At 36.0% G+C, this 23,489-nt stretch overlaps 1 protein-coding gene across 6 annotated transcripts in view; it reads right to left on the reverse strand.

Annotated features, from left to right (window-relative positions):
• The window catches only part of ZFYVE9 (zinc finger FYVE-type containing 9), a 189,701-nt gene that overhangs the window by 143,063 nt on the left and 23,149 nt on the right, over nt 1-23,489 (reverse strand). Inside the window, exon 1 of one of the 6 annotated variants that reach the window (XM_082428845.1) lies at nt 20,342-23,128. The exons of the other annotated variants lie outside the window; for them this stretch is intronic. The gene's annotated coding sequence lies outside the window, so the exon portion shown is untranslated. Of the gene's footprint in view, nt 1-20,341; nt 23,129-23,489 lie in introns of those variants that run through there. 6 annotated transcript variants of the gene reach the window in all.

Consider the following 23,489-nt stretch of genomic DNA (forward strand, 5'->3'; position numbering starts at 1 on the left):
TATGGTGTTAGTGAATGTTCTAATTTCATTATTTTACATGTAGCTGTCCAGTATTCCCAGCACCATTTATTGAAGAGACTGTCTTTTCCACTGTACATTCTTGCCTCCTTTGTCATAGATTAACTGACCATAACTGCATGGGTTTATTTCTGGGCTATCCATCTTGTTCCACTGATCTATAGGTCTGTTTTTGTGCCAGTGCCTACTGTTTCGATTACTGTAGCTTTGTAGTATATAGTCTGAAGTCAGGGAGACTGATTCCTCCAGCTTCATTCTTCTTTCTCAAGATTGTTTGACTACTCAGGTTCTTTTGTGTTTCCATACAAATTTTAAAATTATTTGTTCTACTTCTGTGAAAAATGCCGTTGGTATTTTGATAGGGATTGCACTGAACCTGTAGATTGCCTTGGGTGGTATGATGATTGTAACAATACTGATTCTTCCAATCCCAGAACACAATATATCTTTCCATCTGTTTATGATATCTTCAATTTCTTTCATCAGCACTGTAATAGTTTTTGGAGTACAGGTCTTTTGCCTCTCTTAGGGAGGTTTATTCCTAGGTATTTTATTCTCTTTGATGTGATGATAAATGGGATTGTTTCCTTAATTTTTCTTTCTGCTATTTTGCTGTTAGTGTATAGAAATGCAACAGATTTCTGTGTATTAATTTTGCATCCTGCAACTTTACTGAATTCATTCATCACCTCTAGTAGTTTTCTGGTGGTGCTTTTAGGATTTTCTATGTATAGTATCATGTCATCTGAAAACAGTGGCAGTTTTAAGTCTTTCTTTCCATTTTCTATTCCTTTTACTTCTTTTTCTTCTCTGATTGCTGTGGGTAGGACTTCCAAAACTATGTTGAATAAGAGTGGCGAGACTGGGCATCCTCATCTTGTTTCTGATCTTAGAGGAAATGCTTTCAGCTTTTCACCATTCAGTATAATGTTAGCTGTGGGTTTGTCATATATTGACTTTATTATGTTGAGATATGTTCCCTCTGTGCCTGTTTCTGGAGAGTTTTTATCACAAATGAATGTTGAATTTTATCAAAAGCTCTTTCTGTGTCTACTGAAATGATTATATGCTTTTTATTCTTCAATTTGTTAATGTGTTGTATTACACCGATTGATTTTCAGATATTAAAAAATCCTTGCATCACTGGGATAAATCCCACTTGATCATGGTGTATGATCCTTTTAATGTATTGTTGGATTTGGTTTGCCAGAATTTTGTTGAGGATTTTTGCATCTATGTTCATCATAGTGATATTGGCCTGTAATTTTCTTTTTTTCTTATATCTTTGTCTGATTTTGGTATCAGGGTGATGGTGGCCTCATAGAATGAGTTTGCAAGGGTTCCTTCCTCTGCAATTTTTTGGAATAGTTTCAGAAGGAGAGATGTCAATTCTTCTCTAAATGTTTGGTAGAATTCACCTGTGAAGCCATCTGGTTCTGGACTTTCATTTGTTGGGAGTTTTAAAATTACTGATCCAATTTCAGTACTGGCAATTGGTCTGTTCATATTTTCTATTTCTTCCTGGTTCAGTCTTGGGAGATTGTACCTTTCTAAGAATTTTCCCATTTCCTCTAGGTTGTCCACTTTATTGGCATATAGTTGTTCACAGTAGTCTCTTATGATCCTTTGTATTTCTGTGGTGTCGGTTGTAACGTCTCCTTTTTCATTTCTGATTCTACTGATTTGGGCCCTCTCCCCCTTTTTTTTCTTCCTGCGTCTGGCTAAAGGTTTATCAATTCTGTTTATCTTTTCAAAGAACCAGCTTTTAGTTTCATTGATCTTTTCTAGTGTTTTCTTAGTCTCTATTTCATTTATTTCTGTTCTGATCTTGATGATTTCTTTCATTCTACTAACTTCAGGTTCTGTTTATTCTTCTTTCCCTAGTTGCTTTAGGTGTAATGGTATGTCGTTTATTTGAGATTTTTTTCTTGTTTCCTGAGGTAAGCTTGTATAACTATAAACTTCCTTCTCAGAACTGCTTTTGTTGTGTCTCATAGGTTTTGGATCACTGTGTTTTCATCTGTCCCTAGGTATTTTTTGATTTCCTCTTTGATTTCTTCAGTGATCCATTGGTTGTTCAGTAGCATATTGTTTAGCCGCCATGTGTTTGTGTTTTTTATGGTTTTTTTCTTGTAGTTGATTTCTAGTCTCAGAGCATTGTGGTCGGAAGAGGTGCTTGATATGATTTCAATTTTCTTAAATTGACCAAGGTTTGTTTTATGGCCTAGCATGTGATCTATCCTGCAGAATGTTCCGTGTGCACTTGAAAAGAATATATATTCTGCTGCTTTCAGATGGAATCCTCTACACATATCAATTAAGTCCATTTGGTCTAACGTGTCATTTTAAGGCCTGTGTTTCCCTACTGATTTTCTGTCTGGATGATCTGTCCACTGATGTAAGTGGGATGTTAAAGTTCCCCACTATTATTGTGTTACTGTCGATTTCCCCTTTTATGTCTGTTAATATTTGCCTTATATATTGAGGTGCTCCTATGTTGGGTACATATATATTTACTATTGTTATATCTTCTTCTTGGATTGATCCCTTGATCATTAATGAAGTGTTCTTCTTTGTCTCTTGTAATAGTCTTTATTTTAAAGTCTCTTTTGTCTGATATAAGTATTGCTACTCCAGCTTTCTTCTGATTTCCATTGGCATGGAACACCTTTTTCCATCCCCTCACTTTCAGTCTGTATGGGTCTCTTGATCTGAAAGGAGTCTTTTGTAGGCAGCATATATATGAGTCCTGTTTTTGTATCCATTCAGCCAGCCTATGTATTTTGGTTGGAGCATTTAGTCCATTTACATTTAAGGTAATTATCGATATGTATGTTCTTGTTGTCATTTTGTTGTTTTGGATTCGTTTTTGGATTTATTCACTTTCTTCTTCTCTTCTCTTGTGATTTGATAACTATCTTTAGTGTTATGTTTGAATTCCTTTTTCTTTTTTGTGTGTGTATCTATTATAGATTTTTGGTTTACGGTTACCATGAGGTTTTTGTATAGTGGTCTATATATACATGCTTGTTTTAAGTGGCTGATCTCTTAATTTCAAATGCACTGTAAAAACTGTGCATTTGTATTCTCCTCCCTTCACAATTACTGTTTTTGATATCATGGTTTACATCTAATTGATTTGTGTATACCTTAACTGCTTACTGAGGATATACATGATTTTACTACTTTTGTCTTTTAACCTCCCGACTAGCTTTGTGTGTGGATGATATACTACCTTTACCGTATGTTTGCCTTTGCTGGTAAGTTTTTTTCATTTTGTAATTTTCTTGTTTCTAATTATGTCCTTTTCTTTTTTGCCTAGAGAAGTTTCTTTAACATTTGTTGTAAAGCTGGTTTGGTGGTGCTGAACCCTTTTAGCTTTTGCTTGTCTGTAAAGCCTTTGATCTCTCTGGGTAGAGTATTATTGATTTTAAGCTTTTCCCTTTCATCACTTTGAATATATTGTGCCACTCTCCTGTGGCCTACAGAGTTTCTGCTGAAACTGATAGCCTTATTGGGAGTTCCCTCGTATGTTATTTGTTGCTTTTCTCTTGCTGCTTTTAATATTCTCTCTTTATCTTTGTCATTTTAATTACAACGTGTCTTGGTGTGTTCCTCTTTGGGTTCATCCTGTATGGGACCCTGTGCTTCTTGGACTTGGGTGACTGTTTCCTTTCCCAGGTTAGGGAAGTTTTCAGCTACTATGTTTTCAGATATGTTCTCAGGCCCTTTCTCTCTCTCTTCTCCTTCTGGGACCCCTATAATGCAAATATTAGTGCACTGACTTTTGGCATTATGGAATTGCTTTTTTGGAAGGAACAAAAGAAATTCAGTAAATGGATAGATATACAACATAAAATACAGTATAAAATGCCTTAAATACAGTTCAAGATACACAGAAAAAAAAGAACTCCTTCAATATTCTGCTCAATGTCACCTCCCAATGTGAAATTAACAACTAATCACTATGTTCTCTATGTTCTCACAGTACATTTATATCAACAACACTTTTCGCATTACATGGTAGCGTCTCCCTTTATAAATCTGTTGCACGCCGCTAAATAATAAACCACGCAGGGCAGGAAACCCTTTTTATTCATCCCTTTATCCCAATACCTCAGCACAGTGTTTGTCGTATAGTAGGTATTAAAAATATGTGGAATGATTTCATCAAGTATAGCATATAACACACTCCCATGGCAAGGATTCCAAATAAATAGCTTCTAATTTTATCCCCCTCCTTTTATTTCTACTACATCTGCCTTAGTTTAGGCCCTCATTAGTTATCTCCCAGATTGGTTCAATATAGTTTCCAAACTAATGTCCCTGTCTCCTTTGGTCTAGAAAATATATCCTTTCGTAGGCTTACCAAAATAGCTTTCTAAAAGAAAATCAGATCACGTTATTCTTCTGCTTAAAAATCCTTAAATAGCTCCCCATCTCACCTATTTAATGGACATATCTCTGGAGGTCACAATAATGGGTCGTCATTTGCTACTACATATACTACCCAGCTGATTGTGCTTGCCTAGCTAACTAAATGGATCCCCTTCCTCCTTTCCCCCAAGAATGAAGTGCAGTTTTTTAGCATGGCACAGAGATCCCTTCAGAACTTGTTTTCCAACTTGTTCTCCCACTACTTTCCAAAGCTCCAATCATACTAAACTAATAATATTTCTTGTGAGATGCTCTGCCATGCTTCTCTATCATTGCGTGTTCTGTACCTATGTTGAACCACTTTTTATTTGCCTAACTTGCGTTACCAAGGTTCAACTCATTCTCAGCTCAACCTCGAAGCCTTCCTCAATTCTCTACAGACTGTTTTAAAAGAGTCACCTTATGTGCCTGTCATGCATCTCTCTACTAATGGCAGCAGAGACCAAATGAATTTACATTATGGGTAATCCTGTTTGTCTTCCCCATTGGACCATGAGTTCACTGAGATCAGGGCTATGTCTTCATGCCTTTAAGCCAGGGTATAGCACGTAGTGTTCAACAAATGTCTCATGAAGAAGTAAACTGAATGAAACTAATAACGTTCATACTTAAGTAATCAACCTCATGATGAAGATTTCTTCTTCCCTAAGAAATAAATATTTGTGAACGTGTGTGTGTTGTAGGAGAGAAGGACAGTAAGCAAATACAAGAGAGAAACAAAAAACAGAAATTTTCTAGTAGGAGAGAGAAAAAGTGACAAGGATTTAAATAATTGGGAAATGTTATTATTATTCAAACACAGGCCCTTTAACATAATAATTACCCTTCTGGAGATTTATCTTAAGGAAATAATTAGATAAATACAAAAGATGTAAAATAAGTTAACTGTTAGATTGATGTTTAAAACAGTTAATAGTGAGAAAAATCTAAATGTCAAACGGAAGTATCAGTTTACAAAATGGTACAAATGTAAGACTCCATATTTGGGGAAAGACTTAAAAGTCTTTAAAAATATATACACTAAAATATAATAGAGAGTCTCAATAGTGTTTGGGTGGTTTACATTTTAGTCAAGCTTATCTATAGTACTAATTTTTCTTAGGATGAATGTATATTATTTGTTAATAAAAGAAAGGAGTATTGAGCATCCATGAATTTCAATTAATAAAAACCCAAGCTACTTAAATTTTTACTTTCAAATATGAAAACTGAAAAAGGAAGGAAATAGGAAAGACAAGTATTTTAAAAGATTATCTCCCTGGGGTGTACAAAGACGGTTAAAATTTTAATTATAATATGGGGAAAGTGAAAGAAGAATCATCTAAAATTAAGAAACCAAGATATTCTTAAAAAATAAACCTATAAGGAAAAATGACAAGAATAAAGATATTTAAAATATAAAATACAAGCAATTTATAGGAATCTCTGATGTGGGTTTGTTTACAACAGAAGAGATTTATTAAGGTAAAAATTTCCAAAATCCTGGCCACAGGTTTAAAAAAAGAAAAAGAATAAACTAGAAAATATTCTCAGTTAAATAATGTTTCCGGTCTTATCTCTAATTAATACTATTCACCACAGAACAAATTCAGTATCTGCTTAGTAAGCAAACTTCTTAATAGCATTTCCACCAAGAAGTGTGACAAAGAGTTAAACTCAATATATACAAAATTGCTTCAAAATCCCAAAGTCTTCTTTCTTGGTTTTCTATCCTAGTCTGGGCAGGTATCTCAAGGTAGGTGAGGCAGATTATATTTCCAAAGATGAGGAATTCCCTGGTGGTCCAGTGGTTAAGACTCCACGCTTTCACTGCCAAGGGCCTGTGTTCGATCCCTGGTCAGGGAACTAAGATCCCGCAAGCCATGTAGCACAGCCAAACAAACAAACAAAAAACCCCAAAATGTCTGCTGCAGTACCTCCCATCCCACATGATCTTCTTACAAGAGTGGTAAACACTATGTCCCCTTACTCTAAAGCTGGGCAAAACTTCAGGACTACTTCAACTAATAGAGAAAAACAGGAGGGACACAACTTCTAAAACTAGGTCATAAAAGGTAATAGAGTTTCTGCCTGTTTCTCTTGGGACACTCACTCTTTGAATCCAGTTATCATGCCAGAGAGACCACAGGGAAAGGCTACATGTAGGTGATTTGGCCCATGAACCTTCACATATGTGAATGAGCAAACCTCAAGATGACCCTAGCCTCAGCCACTGTGTGCCTACAACTTCATGAAGACCCTAAGAGAGAACCTCTTAGCTAGTCCAGTCAACCTCTAGAACCACAAGACAGAATTAAATTGTTGTTGTAAGCCACTATGTTTTGGTGTAAATTATTACATAACAATAGATACATGCAACAGTAGGTAAGTAATTTGATACTCTTCAACCCGATCTTATATAAATAGTCTAGAAAAAAGGGTAAGAACCAGAAGACGAACAGGCAAAAGAAGAAGACCCCTGATGGCAGCTTCTCCTCTACTGAATTATTTAGCTCCAGTTCCAAATTTACATATCCTACTCAATAAAACAGCCTTTGGGCTTCTTCGAGTACAGTTTAGGAAACATCTCATTATTCAAACAAGAAGCTAGATGAGGGAGGGGGTCTTACCTCCTCTAGAAGCTTACCAAAGTTTTCCCCCCAACATACAGTATTCTACTAATAAGAAAAGAGTTCCGGTAAACGCATTTTTTCATCTCATTAACTTCCCAGTGCCAATTTAGTACTCCTTATGGATTGGCACCCTGGGAATTCATCTATCTAGCCAGTTCCTTAACTAGTCTGTGTATCATAATCCACCTGGCTCACCAATCCTAAAACTTAAGCATCATTCTAGATACTTCCTCTCCTTCTCCCCCACCTCTACATTCACTCTAACACCAAGTATTGCCAATCTTGCCTTTTAAATCTCTCATATCCATCCACTACTCTACATTCCCAGGCCATATGCCACACCACTGACATCTTTCTGTTGCCCAGATTTTTGTAAGAAAACTAACTGGTCTCCCTGCCCCCCATTTTGTGTCCATCTAGCCTATTCTCTACACAACTAAAAAACACAAATCTGATTATATTATTTTCATACTTAACACCATTCAATGGTATCCTATTGCCCTTAGGATAAAGTCCATACTTCTATAACACAGCTTTGTTGATTTGGTTTCTGCTTACCTCTCTAGTATGAAACCTTCTCTTTATTCTCAAATTCTTGCTCTATGCACTGATCACCCTGATCAACTAAACTTTCAATTCTCAATATTGCTCATCTCCATTCCTCAAAACAGCCCTTCATGCTGATAGACACTACAATATGGATGAACCTTGAAAACATTATGCTAAGTGAAAGAAGCCAGTCACAAAAGACCACATATTGTATGGTTCTGTTTATATGAAACATCCAGAATAGGCAAATCCTTAGAGACAGAAAGTAGATTAGTGGTTGCCAAGGGCCAGGGAGAGGAGGGAATAGGGAGTGAGTGCTAATGGATATGGTGTTTCTTTCTGGGGTGATGAAAATGTTCTGGAATTAGGCAGTGGTGATGGTTGCACAACTCTGTGAATATACTTGAATACCACTGAATGTGTACTTTAAAAGAGACAATTTTATGATATGTGAATTATATCTCAATAAAACTACTGGGAAAAAAACAGGCCTTCACACATTATTATTTAGGCCTGGAATATTCTGCCCCCACCACTATTACTCGACTAATTCTTGCTTACCCTCCTTATCCTACCCTATATATCACATCTTCCTTAAAACCCTTCTATTCTAGGTCTAGGACAGGTGCTCCTTCTTTCCATATATCTTTCATTTCCTCTATCACAGCACTTACCAGCTGAATTATGATTTTTTTTTAACTGTTTGTCTCCTCTTTCCAGGCTCATACTGATGTTTTCCAGAAAAGAGACTATTTCTGACTTATTGATCACTATATCCTGTGTGTGTGTGTGTATGGCACAATGCTTGGCACAGAGTAACTGCTCACTAACCACTTGTGATCCAAAGTAAAATCACTAAAAGACTAACTTTCAAAGTACTTCCACCTGCAAAATTTTTCCATAGGAAGGATCCCAAGAGTTGTGTTGAGACTGCTAAGGCTCTAATATACTTACTATTTCAAAGTTTATTAATGCCAACATAAAATTATTAGTTTGCATACTGAAGTTCAAACTTAAACTATGTTTTACCAGGTCTTTCTATCCTAATCACAACTTCAAACAGCTTCTATTAGTTTGATGACTCACCTTTAAAGAAAAAAAAAAGGTGTGATTCAAGGGTATCTGTAAATACAATGGAATATCTAGAAAAACTGGGATTAGACTTTCAAATCAACAATTACCAATATGTAACAGACTTGCTTCTCTGATGTTTAATCCAAATGAACATTTTTACGAGCATCAGTGGAGTTTGGTGAAAGAACACTAGTGCAGGAGTCCGGCAAATCCAAGTTTGAATTCATGCTCTAGCATTTAACAGCTGTTGCTGCTTTGAGGAGTTTAATTAAATAAACCTTTCTGAGTCTCAGTTTCTTTATACTTTGTATGAACACTATACTTCCCAGGATAGTTTTAATAATGAAGAATGTATTTATATAATGTGCCTTCCTTAGGTCTCATATTTAAGTGTTTAATAAGTGGTAGCCATTACTATTCATCATCAAAAAGCAATTTGTGTGAAAGAATTACAAAAGAAAAGCAGAATGTGATTTGAACCATAAAGCCAACCAGGGGACTGGTTTGTTTATACAATTAATAATCCATCAGGGCCACTGGTCTTAAGTAATCAATTCAAGTTTGAACAATGAAATGAAACACAGGAACAAAAAAATAACCTGACTCTTCAACTTTCTGAAGAGGCTAAATATATCTGATCCTATAAAAACATGCTTTGAATACAAACAACCTCACTCACAGTGGCAGAAAAAAGAAATGAGATAATCTTTGAAAAGAGCTTTATTCCTGCAGATCAAGACCAAAGTACATTAAGAAAGCAAGATGTGGGAAGCTGACATTATTGCTACACCACATTCACAGAGGGTTTCAATTTCCAGGATATCAATCTGGCATCTTTCACAAACACTGAATTCTCAGTCAAGAGCTATTAGTACCAGGTAGTTGCTTTCTCCTAGTACACACTGAAGAGAAGCAGAGTTGAACAAATATTAGGAAAAGTGATAACAGATGTATCAAATATATGTATGCACTGAAACCTTTAGAACAGCAACTGATCTGAGATTGGCACTAAAGCAAGTAACATGCGTAATTTTCAAGTCTAGAGTAATAAGACTCAAGACATAAAAACAAATTTGTGTATATATGGAATACTCTTCAGATATACAACATCCCTAAAGTAGCAAATAGATTGTTTGTCCATGACTGGAACCACTAATTAACACTATATTAGCCCAAGTCCTTATCTTTAATTTTTAGGTAGTAGATATCTATTGGATTATCTTTGCCAACAGAATTCTAGGATTGCCTGCCTCTTGCTCCATACACACACATAAATTTTTATTGCAAAATAAAACCATATTCTGGGGAACCAATCAACTTAACCAGTTTATTACCTAGTATCCTTGTAACACTCCCCTTTTCCTTAAGTAAGCTCCAACTGGTTGCTTTAACTTGCAACAATAATCTTAACAAACATATCCCAACAGAACGATATAAATTGAGACTAATGACATCAAAATCAGAGTTTCAACCTTAATCGCATACCTAAAATTTCAAAGATCAGACACTAGCTCAGATATTCTATGATCTACAGTAGATAATAAACAAGAGATAAATTCATTGGGGGGAGGGTCTTATTTTTCAGATCACTTTAGGTAGCAGATTGCTCGGGAGATATAATTTGTACAGCACAAATTGTATGTACCAAAAGTAATAGCAAGAGTTTGTGTAAAGCAGGGTTATGACTCAACATTAATCTAGTCACTACAAGTGATATATTTGTACAAACTACCAACTAATGAAAAACTAGCCAAAAATAAAATTGTGTACCTTAACACCTACAGTAAAAATAGATACTGTGCTTGCTCCTGTCTTGACAACTTGGGGAGGTGGGGGGGGGGGCATTTAGAGCACTGCGTCTTACTTTTAACAATGTCAAGTTTAAGAAGAGCAAAACCTGAATTGTATCAGCCAAAGCTTGGGGTAACTGAGTTGAATGAAACAAGTCCATGCTCAAACTACTTGTACTATGAACACTACAATGTTATTTATTAATAACAATCCAAAGAAAATCTCTAACTATAGGTGCTCTCACAGTTCTATCTTTGGCTCCCTTTTCTTCTAAAGTCTTCAACTACCATCTCCATGTGAATGACTCTCAGATTTCTCTAACCCTCACCTCTCACTCAAATTCCAGGGCCACAGCTTAACCTACCTGATATACAATACTTCTCCATTTGGATATTCCACTATACCTCGAATTTGAGACAGTTAACCCTTCACACTCGAGAGGACTATTTTCTGTTGGTTTTTTTTTTTTTTTGGCCACGCTGTGTGGCATGCAGGATCTTAGTTCCCCGACCAGGGAGCAAACCTGTGTCCCCTGCATTGGGAGCACAGAGTCTTGACCACTGGACCGCCAGGGAATCCCAAGAGGACTATTTTCTCAAAAGAGTTGTCTACTCTCAATGTCTCCCCTTCACCTCCCATGCATGCCCCACTCTTTTCTGGCTTCTTTCCCCATCTTAGCAACATTCAGTTATAGTAGATCACATCCTCCTTCTTTATGAAACTATTCTTCCATGACTTACTTATGTGACACTAAAATTTCTGATTTTCTCCTACTTCTTTGACTTATCCCTCTCACTTTCATCCCTGACTCCTTCGCCCTTACCTGATCTTTTTTTTTTTTTTAATTTATTTTGGCTGCTCTGGATCTTCATTGCGGCTCATGGGCTCTCTAGTTGCGGCGCACAGGCTCTAGAGCTCGAGGGCTCAGTAGTTGCAGCGTGTGGGCTTAGTTGCGGTATGTGGGATCTTAGTTCCCCAACCTGGGATCAAACCCGGGCCCCCTGCATTGGGAGCATGGAGGCTTAACCACTGGACCACCAGGGAAGTCCCTAGCCAATCTTAAATGTTGAAATTCCTCAAAGTTCTGTACTCAGTTCTCTTCTTTCTTGATTTATATTCTTTTCCAAGGGAATTCTATCTACTACCATTGCCTCAAACACTACCTGTTAACAAGTCCTAATTTCCTTTTCTCTACTTCAGACCTCTTTTCTGGGTTCTAAACCTATATATATATACACAAGTGCCTATTTAATGTCTCTGGGTCTCAAAGACATCTCAAATTCAATATGTACATCTACTCTCATAATAATCAATTCCATTTCTTCTCTGTTCCCTATATCATTAACTATCCAGACGCTCATTATATAGTCATTCTCTATCCCTCCCTCTCCATAACGGTCATCATCAACATTCAGTCATGTCCTAAAATTGATAAAAATCCATTTTCTCTGTCTACAACCACGACTTTGGTGCAAGCCACTATTATACCATATCTGGATTACAGAAATAATCTCTTCAATGATCTCCTCATAGTACTTTTGTCATCTCCTCCAGTCCATTTTCACTCAGCAGTTAAAGTAACCTTTAAAAAGAATTAATTAGGGGTCAACAAAGAAATCAAAAGAGAACTTTAAAAATACTTTAAGACAAATGAAAATGGCAATAAAACATATCAAAATTTATGGGATGCAGCAAAAACAGTTCTAAGAGGGAAGCTCATAGCAATAAACGCCTACCTCAAGAAATAAGAAAAATCTCAAATAAACAACCTAACTTTACACCTAAAGGAACTAGAAAACGAAGAACAGACATAGACCATAGTTAGTAAAGGGAAGGAAATAACAAAGATCAGAGTGAAAATAAGTGAAATAGACACTAAAAGACAATAGAAAAGATCAATGAAACTAAAGCCTGGTCTTTGAAAAGATAAACAGAATTGACAAACCTTAAGCCTCACTCACCAAGAAAAAAAGAAGACTCAAATAAATAGAATCAGAAATGAAAGAGGAGACATTACAACATACCACAGAAATAGAAAGGATCAAAAGAGTCTACTATAAACAATTATACACCAACAAATCAGACAACCTAGAAAAAATGGACGAATTCCTAGAAACATACAACCTTACAAGACTAAATCATGAAGAAATAGAAAATCCAAATGGACTGATTACTAGTAAGAAGATTAAATCAGTAATGAAAAACCTCCAAACAAAAGTCCAGTGTCAGCCACATTTAAAGAAGAATTAATACCAATCCTTCTCAAACTCTGAAAAAATAGAAGAGGGAACATTTCCAAATGCATTTTATGAGACCAGCATTACCCTGATACCAAAACCAGACCACACACCAGAAGAAAAGAAAATTATAGACCAACATCCCTGATAAACACAAATGCAAAAATCCTCAACAAAATATTAGCAAACCAAATTCAACAATACATTAAAACGATCATACACTATGATTAAGTTGGATTTATTCCAGGGATGCAAGGATGATTCAACAACTGCAAATCAATGTGATATATACCATGTTAGCAAAACAAAGGATAAAAATCATATGATCATCTCAATAGATGCAGAAAAGTATCTGACAAAATTCAACACCCATTCATAATAAAAATTCTCAGAAAAGTGGGTATAGAGGGAAAGTATCTCAGCATAATAAAGTCCACACATAACAAGTACATAGCTAATATCTTACTCAATGCTGAAAAACTGAAAGCTTTTCCTTTAAGATCAGGAACAAGACGAAGATGTCCACTCTCACCACTTTTATTCAACACAGTATTGGAAAGCCTAGCCAGAGCAATCAGGCAATAAAAAGTAATGAAAGGCATCCAAATTGGAAAGGAAGAAGTAAAACTGTCACTATTTGCAGATGGCATGACATTATATATAGGAAACCCTAAAGACTTCACCAAAAACTGTACTGCATATTTGAAAGTTGTTAAGACAGCAGATCTTAAAAGTCCTTAATCAAAACGAAAAATTTTTTTCTAACTATACATGGTGATGGATGTTAACTAGACTAATGGTGGTGATCATTCGACACTAGTATATACAAATATCAAATAATTATGCTGTATACCTGAAACTAATAGAATGTTATATGTCAATAATACCTCAACTTAAAAAATTTAATCAAGTGATCCTTCAACTTGAAACTCTTCAATTGCTTTGCACTTAAAATAATATCAAAACTCCTTACTCTGACCTTGTAAGGTCCTGCAAAATTTAACCCCTGCCTAACTCTCCAGCTTATTCTTTTGCCACTTTCCCTTCCATTTACTTCTCTCCATCCACAATGACATCTTCCCATTCCTCAAGAGTATCATGTTCTTTCCACCTCTGATTCTTTCTCGATGCTGTCCCCTCTCCTTGCATTGTTGTTTCCCACTCATTTCTTATGACTCTCTCCTCCTGGCTAATACATACTCACTCAACCTTCAGGGGACTGAACTGAATTAAATTGATTAAATCTCAATTCCACAAAGAAGACCTCCTTTGACCTCTCAGACTAGGCTTCCTGCATAGTTCTCTTATAACCCTATAATTATTTTTGTAACATTGTGAAACATCAGCTATATGAGGATAGGTTCCATGACTATTTTGTTCACCAAAGAACTGACAGCATTTAACATAGCACATAGCAGGCTGTAAATAAATATTTGTTCTATGAATATATGCTGCGATTTTGTCAATTGACAAATTAATAAATATAACTACAACATTTAACTTCTCCTCGTAAATGCTGTACAATTATTAGTCAATCCTCCCAGGCTTCATTGATGTTTATGATGACCTTCAATTTACCCATTAATAACTTTCTGATTTTTACTCTCTTGATTTCTCTAGCATTTCCATCAAGACTCCTTAAAAGAACTACTGTAAATTTTGCACTTCAACATCTAGCACACTCAAAATATGGTGGTAGAACACTCACAGGCTGAGAGCTTTTGCAACATGGTGTATGGTAAGGTTCAGTGGCCAACAGTGTGTAGTACTATCCGCCAAGCTAGAGCTCAATGACTGAGAGTGTATGTGAGCATCTAGAATGCAGACAAATACAAGAATATACTGAAATAGATTGTTTCATATATCCTTGAATGTCACTGTATTTGACAAAAACTTCCATAAAATAGTTAATAAATCATACTCTGTATGCCTATTTATTTGGGAGGGGAGAAAAATAGTAATATTATTTATTGTTCACTTACTATGTACCAGACCTCATTCCAAGGGCTTTAGAGATATTAAACCCTTAATTCTCTTAAGAACCCTAAATAGTAGGTATAGAATTAAGTCCTCCAGAATGTACATATACAAGAAGGTAGAGATTTTGTCTTAATCCTCCTTGTTTTATCACTGGCATCCAGAATAGTGTCTGGCATACGGTAAGCACTCAAATATTTGGTGGATGAATAATAAGGAAATGAAGGCAAAAAGAAGGTAAGTAACTTGTACAAAGTCACACACAGTAGCAAAACCAGGATTTGAACCCAGGCATTCTGGTTTCATATCTCAGACTCTTAACCTCTAGGTATGTATATGTTTGGAAACAACATTCCTCCTTCACTTCTACTCTTTGGCATTCAGAAGTACTTGCAGTATAAAAATGCTCCTATGAGCTATAAGTTGTCCTTACTCTTTTTGCTAATAAAAGAAAGAGAAAGAGAAACTCTAGTTTAATAACATCTGAACATTAGACTACAGTATGTCTGAATTTATTAATGCTCCCACTACAGATAACAGTACTGAGAAAAGAGCAGGGGAAGAGATATAGATCAACAGGTTACTATAATGGACTTTTAAAATATACACATGCCTACTGTTATAGTATGTTCATACATATGTTATTTAATGTAGCATTATAATCAATCAGCACTACAAAGCAGTGCTGTGTGAATAGATTTGCCACAGTCGTTTTAAATAGCTGAATAGCATTCCATTATATGGATGTATTATCAACACAATTTAACTCTCATCCCTATCAACAAACATCTAGATTCTCTCCATATTTTTATACCTATACACAATATAATGAATATCCTTATACACATATCTTTACACTTTAATATACAATAAATCCCTAAAAGTGGAATTTAAGACAAAAGTATTATACATTTTAAATTTTAATAAATGTTGCCAAAATTTCAACCAAACATGCTATGCTTATTTCTATTTCCTCCAAGAGTATGTAAAATTTTTTTCTATAAGCTCTTGTCATTACTATTATCAATCTTTGCCAATCTTACAGGTAGTAAACGGGACCTGATAGTCTAATTTGTATTTTTAATTAGGAGTAAAAGCTGAACATCTATTTATCTTTCATATGCCTACTGGCCTTTCTACAAATTGCCTATAAATATCCTTTATATATATATCATGTTTAGAATCTTCATTCCAGTTTAATGTTTGTTCTTTTTTTTTCTACATGGAAGTCATCCATTTTTGTGTAATCAAATTCATCAGTCTCCATTATGGCTTTTACGTTTCATATCATGCTTAGAAAAGCATTCCTCCTTCCAATAGTATAAAAATATTCACCCATGTTTTCTCTGCTATTTTCATGGTTATTTTTGTTTATTTTACTCTTTCATCATCTAGAATCTATTTTGGTAGGAAAAGTTCTGTAACTTGCTTTTCACATTCAATAGTATATCCTAGATACCTTTCCAGATCAAATACTTCATTTATTTTAACTGTGCATATAGAATTCTGAAATATACCTATATCGTAGTTTTATTTAGTCATTTAATAATTATATAAGGCTATACATTAGTTATATTATTAGTTACTTTTAGCACTGATGAACATTTACATTTTCTCTTATTTTTCTACAAGTACCAAGAATGTGGCCATGTACAATAAATACATGCCTCCTTATATACATTTTTTTAAAGATACACATTAAGAAATAGAATTATTGAGTCATTAGTATGTGTTTCTTGATATCGATAAATTACCCTCCAAAAATGATGTACCTAATACATTTTCTTTCTTTTTTAATTAATTAATTAATTTTAATTAATTTATTTATCTTTGGCTGCGTTGGGTCTTAGTTGCGGCACGTGGGATCTTTCGTTGCGGCACATGGGCTTCTCTCTAATTGTGGTGCATGGGCTCAGTAGTTGCAGTGCACAGGCTTAGTTGCCCCACAGCATGTGGGATCTTAGTTCCCCAACCAGGGATCGAACCTGCATCCTCTGCACTGGAAGGCGGATTCTTAACCACTGGACCACCAGGGAAGTCCCCTAAACATTTTCATTTTAAGAATCCATTCAACAAATATTTAAGTGCTTTCTTTGTGGTAGACACTTCTAGAGACTGAGCATTATGATAACCAATCCAGACAAAGGCACCGCTTTGGTGATTAAGAGTGCAGGCTCTAGAGACGGGTTGCCTGAGTTCAAATTTGGGCTCAATAAGTACTAGATGTCTGACCTTGGACAAGTTACGCTATCCTTGTACCTCAAGTACCTTATCAGTAAAACAATAATAATAGTACCTACCCTCACTAGGACTGTTGTAAAGACTGTTTTTGCCTGCCACAGAGAAAGTACTCAATAAAGTTTTCTTATCATTATTACTTAAATGTGCTCTTATCAACTTTTATTTTTGCCAATGAGAGAGGTAAAAACACTATTTCAATATTTAATTACCATTTCTCTCATTACTAGAAAGACTGACATATTTTTTTCCTTTTTTATTTCCTATTCTGTGATCTCCTGTTCAAATACTTTGTCCATTTTTTTCTATTGTGATGTTTTGTACTTTTTTGAATGTGACTGCTAAACGTGATACAAATATTTTCTAGCATGACACCTAAGTTCTGACCCATTAGCTATCAAGTTCTATTTGTGGCCAAGTCACAAGAATACCACTGACTACTATTTTGCTAAGAGAATTTCATATCCTGCTCTCTACTTTAAAAGGTTTCCAATTACTTAGACTTAGGGGAAGGAGGTAAGGAAATACTCTCCAGGTGATGGAAAAGTATAAGCTAAAGGCATAGGGATAGTTTCTATCTCATCCACTCTTGTCTCCTTAACACGTGGCACGGGGTCTGACATAATAAACTCTGGATGAACAAGTATTGTTTGAATGAATGCAAAATCTCCTTACAAGGTTACAAGCTCCTTGTGGGCAAGGATGGTGTCATACCCATGTTGGTATCACTCCCACAATGAGTAACAGTGCTTTTACACAGAGGAAGCACTCAAATGTTTTTACTGAATAGATTGCTATCTCTGTACTTGCACGAAGGTAGCTGAGGTAATCAATGTAAAATAAGCAATCCCTTCCTCATATAAAGATTACACTCTGATTTGTAGCTGCAGATAGCTCTGTATGGAGTCCCGTGTTGTTTGGGTCACTTCGTCTTAAATTCACTGTCTGTTTCAAGCCTTTGTTCTAGAAAAAAAATGTCCCTGGCAGTTATTGTGCCATGAGTCCATGCAGGTGCTGCTGAGACCATGTCTGTGCAATGTTTCTCATGTTTTAGTCTCTCTCCAAAGCATTCTTTCTCAATGTGTTATTTAGGAATAAATCCATTCCAGCACACTAGACACAGCTGTTTAGGCCTCCTGATTCCTCTTCCCACATGCCCTGCCTGGTAGAGCTCTGCTTTGCTAAGTACTGCTAGACTGGTTACTTTCCAGAATATCACTCTTGGTGATACAGGCTTGTAGTTTCATGTGAAATAGTGAAACTATGTGGCATAATGGAAGAAGTGCAGGGTCCTTGGAGCCAGACGACCTGGGTTTGCACACTAACTCAGCCATTTACTAACTATATGACCTAAATATCCCTAAGTCTCAGTTTCCTTGTTTTCAAATGGGAATAACAGCACTACTATCTAACACACCTGGGTCAGAAGGCTGCAATAAGAGTTATAAAATTAGATTAAAATGCAGAAATATTTTATAAAGTATTCTACAAATATATGTTACTACTATATGAAATAGGGCTCAAAGACTCAGTAAAAGGACTCCACCAGATCATTCCCTTCATGAGAGCAAGGATCATGTCTGACTGGGTCATGGCTGCAGCTCCAAAGCCTGGCATATTTGTTGAATGAAAGACTAAAAGAATGACAGAAAATGAAAAGAGCACTCACCAGTGACCTTCGTCAAAATAATAAATCTCTGAGTTTCAATCTGCTCATTGTAAAGTGAGAATAATACCACCCATGTCAAAAGATTGCTATGAGGATTAAAAAGAAATAATATCAATATAATATAATATAATGGATACTTCTCTATTTCCTTCTTCCTCCAAAGCCAGATATAGTTTAGGACTTAGTTGTATAAAAGGTAGATACTGTTAATAGTTTAATAATTGGTACTGACTCAAATTATTCTAGGGACAGTCAAGGAACATTACACTATCATCTGCCCTTTAATCTCAGTAAAAATTAATACTGTCTAGTCAGACAGAGAAAGATAAATATCACATGAAATCACTCATATATGGAATCTAAAAAAAATGATATAAATGAACTTATTTACAAAACAGAAATAGACTCACAGAGGTAGAAAACAAATTTATGGTTACCAAGGGGGTAAGGGGGGAGGGATAAATTAGGAGTTTGGGATTAACAGATACACACTACTATATATAAAACAGATAAACAACAAGGACCTACTGTATAGCACAGGGAACTATATTCAATATCTTATAATAACCCATAATGGATAAGAATCTGAAAATATACATATACACACGTATATATGAAACTGAATCACTTTGCTGCACACCTAAAACTAACATAACGTTGTAAATCAACTATACTTTAAGAAGTTGTTCTGAAAAAAGAAGAAAAAAATCAGTACTGGCAAAGTCATTATTAAATACTTTATCTCTGCCATGTTTAAACTGCTGCAGTTCACTGACTCACATACACATAAACCTTTAAAATGAACCACTGCCCTAGTGAAGTTAAGTCTTCTCAGAGACAAGTGCATCTTTATGTAACCTAGACAAAATAACTTACTACTAGTCAAAATCATTTAAGCATGAAAGCCATATCAAAACAAATTCTATCTATTGGTCACAGCACATAAAATGGAACAACGTTTTATTGAGATATAAATAGTGTTCACATACATAAGCATCCAATCCCTATTATGCATCAGAATTAAATCTAGAGCACCTAACAACAGAGCCCCAAAATATATGAAGCATAAACTGACAGAACTGAAGTGAGAAATAGACAATTCAACAATAATAGCTGTATGCTTCACTACCTAACTTTCAATTATGGATAAAACAACTAGGGAGAAGATTAGCAAGGAAATAGAAAACGTGAACATTGTATGCCATCTAGACCTAACAGACACCTACAGAACACTCCATCCAACAACAGAGGGATATACATTCTTCCCAAGTGCACATGATTTGGAGAGACCTTATGTTAAGCCATAAAACAAGCCTCAATACATTTAAAAGGATTGAAACCATACAAAGCATGTTTTCTTACCACAATGGAATGAAATTAGAAATCAATAACAGAAGGAAATTCAAAAATATGTGGAAATTAAACAACACACTAAATAAACAACATGTCAAATAATAAATCACAAGGAAAATTAGCTAATACTTTGATGAAATGAAAATACTCTAAGAATGCAAACACAACATACCAAAACTTATGGGACTCAGTGAAAGCAATGCTTACAGGAAGACCTAAAGCTATAAACACTTACAGTTTTTTAAAAAAGTAAAATTACATATAATAACTCTCTACCTTCAGAAACTAAAAAAAAAGAGGAGCAAACTAAACCCAAAGCAAGCAGAAGGAAGGAAATATCAATAATAAAGATTATGAAACGAAGCATGACCCTCCCGGGTACAAACCTTTTCTGCGCCCCTCATTTCTTGTTTGTAGGAAATAGGTTTCATTCAGCCTCCTTGACCTTCCCTGAGTTCCAAAGGGCAAATTCAAACAGCTGTGTATCAGGGAAGGGAGGGAACACAGAAGGAGGAGGAGCTGCCAAGAAACAATAGTGCAGCTCTTGGGCAGGATCCTGGTTCCTCCTCAAGGAATATACATAACAAAGTCTTTGAGTTCTTCTGTAGGAACTAAAGCCCCCACCCAGGTAGAGGATGGTAACTTCAAGCTAAGCACAAGGTTCCTGGCACACCACTCTGTTACCTCACCACCAACTGATCAGAAGAAAGTCCGAAAAAAAAAAAAAAAAAAGAAGAAAGTCTGCACACAGTGGAAGATAATAGAGACTCTGACCCCCTCCCCAAATGATTCTCCCTTTAAAAACTTTCATGGTCGAGCAGGATCTTCAGAGTTGGTTTTGGAGTCCGCCTTTTCCCGATTGTCAGCCTCCTGAATAAAGCAGCCATACCTTTTCAAACCAATACCTTCCTCCTGAGTATTAACTTTTAAGCAGCAAGAAGCTGAACCTGAGTTCAGTAACAATTAGAATGGAAATAAAGTAGAAAAAAAATAGAGAAAAATCAATAAAACCAAAAGTTGGTTCTTTCAAAAGATGGCCAAAATTGACAAATCTTTAGCTAGACTGACCAAGAAAAAGAGAGAAGACTAAAGTTACTAAAATCAGAAATGAAAGTGGGGACATGACTACTGACCTTACAGAAATAAAAAGGATTGTAAGAGAATACTATGAACAATGTACACCAACAAATTAGACAATCTAGATGAAATGGACAAATTCGTAGAAACAAACTACCAAAACTGACTCAAAAAGAAACAGAGACTCTGAACAGACCTATAAATTAGTTGATGAGACTGAATTATTAATTTCAAAACTTCCCACAAATCAAATTTTAAAACTTCCTACCCAAGGCCAGGGAGTTTCACCAGTGACTTCTACCAAATATTTTAAAAGCAAATTAATACCAATCTTTCCCCAGAAGAGAACAATTCCCAATTCATTCTATGAGGTCAATATTACCCTAATACCAAATCAAAGACATCCCAAGAAAACTACAGACCAGGGCTTCCCTGGTGGTGCAGTGGTTGAGAATCTGCCTGCCAATGCAGGGGACACGGGTTCAAGCCCTGGTCTGGGAGGATCCCACGTGCTGCGGAGCACCTGGGCCCGTGAGCCACAACTGCTGAGCCTGCGCGTCTGGAGCCTGTGCTCCGCAACGGGAGAGGCCGCAATAGTGAGAGGCCCGCGCACCGCGATGAAGAGGGGCCCCCGCTTGCTGCAACTGGAGAAAGCCCTCGCACAGAAACGAAGGCCCAACACAGCCAAAAAATTAAAAAATAAATAAATAAATAAATAAATAAATAAAGGAGTTCCTTTAGAAAAAGGGATTCTTATACCAAGATAGATAAATAGGCACACATGATTTTCGGAAGAATGCATGAAAAAATGAAGGAGACACAAAGACAGGGTGAGAGGGAAAATTATAAAGAAAAAAAAAAAACAAACTACAGACCAATATCCCTTATGAATATAGTACATGAAAAATCCTCAACCAAATACTAGCAAACCAAATCCAGCAACATATAAAAAGGATTATACACTATGAACAAGTGACATTTATTCCACTCGTTCACATTGGTTTAATATATAAAAATTGATCAATGTAATACACTATATTAATAAAAGGACAAAAATTACATTTTCTTCTCAATACACACATTTGACAAATAGAGTATTTGACAAAATCCAACACCCTTTCCTGATGAAACTGAGCAGGAGCATGTGGGGCTCCTGGGCACAGAAGCCTTTCCATGTCCCCCATTCCTTGTTTGTAGGGAACAGACTCCAGCCTCCTTGACCTTCCCTGAGTTCCAAAGGGCAGATTCAAACAGTTGCTCATCAGGGAAGGGAGGGGATGCAGAGACAAGGGAGGAGCAGCCAAGACACAATAGTGCCGCCTTGGGGCAGGGTCCCGGTGCTGCCTCAAGGGATACACACAACAATATCTTTAAGCTCTTTATAGAACTAAAACCCCTAACAAAAGGAAGATGTCAGGCATTCTTCATTCCAGAGAAGACCACCTGAGGCCAGATTAAAGGAACCAGAGAAACTCATCAAAAGATTACTGAGACCATATTAAAGGAATGTAGCCCTTGCACACACCCTAATCTTATCAGAAACCCCACCTTTGAACTATTGCTATAAAACTCCTCACCAAATCCTCCCAGGTTGGGACACACAGTTTTCGAGGGCAGGAGTCTGCCGTGTCCCACTTTGCCTGGCAAAGCAATAAAGCTATTCTTTTCTACTTCACCCAAAACTCTGTCTCTGAGATTCAATTCGGCACCAGGGCACAGAGGCCAAGTTTTCGGCATCAATGATAAAAACACCCAACAAACTAGGGACATAAGGGAACTTCCGCAACCTGATAAATGCCATCTATGACAAACCCTAAACCTAAATGCAAGAGCTAAAACTCTTAAAAGAAAACATAAAAGCAAATCTTTGTGGCCTTGGATTAAACAATGATTTCTTAAATATGACACCAAAAGAACAAGTAACAAAAGAAAATACTAGATTAAATCTTCAACAAAATTTAAAACTTTTGTGCCTCAAAGAATACCATCATGAAAGTGAAAAGACAGCCACAGAATGGGAGAAAATATTTGTAAATCATATCTGATAAGAGACTTATAGAATATATAAAGATATATAGGATGTGTGTGTGTGTGTGTGTGTGTGTGTGTGTGTGTGTGTATATATCTTTTTTTTTTTTTTTTTTGGCCATGCCACATGGCATGCCCGATATTCCTGACCAGGGATCAAACCCATGCCCTCTGCACTGGGAGAGTGAAATCTTAACCACTGGACCATCAGGGAAGTCCCTACATATAGGATAAATATTTTTTTTAATTCTTACAATCAAAAACAAGAAAGACAAATAACCCAGTTAAAAATAGGCAAAGAATTTGAAAAGACATTTCTCCAAAGTAGATATGCAAATAGACAACAAGCACATGAAAAGATGCTCAAGTCATTAGTCACTAGGGAAATGCAAATCAAAATGACAATGAGATTATCACTTCACAACCCCT

Source organism: Balaenoptera physalus, assembly GCF_965194825.1.
Source record: "Balaenoptera physalus genome assembly, chromosome: 1".
NCBI classification, from domain to species: Eukaryota; Metazoa; Chordata; class Mammalia; order Artiodactyla; family Balaenopteridae; genus Balaenoptera; species Balaenoptera physalus.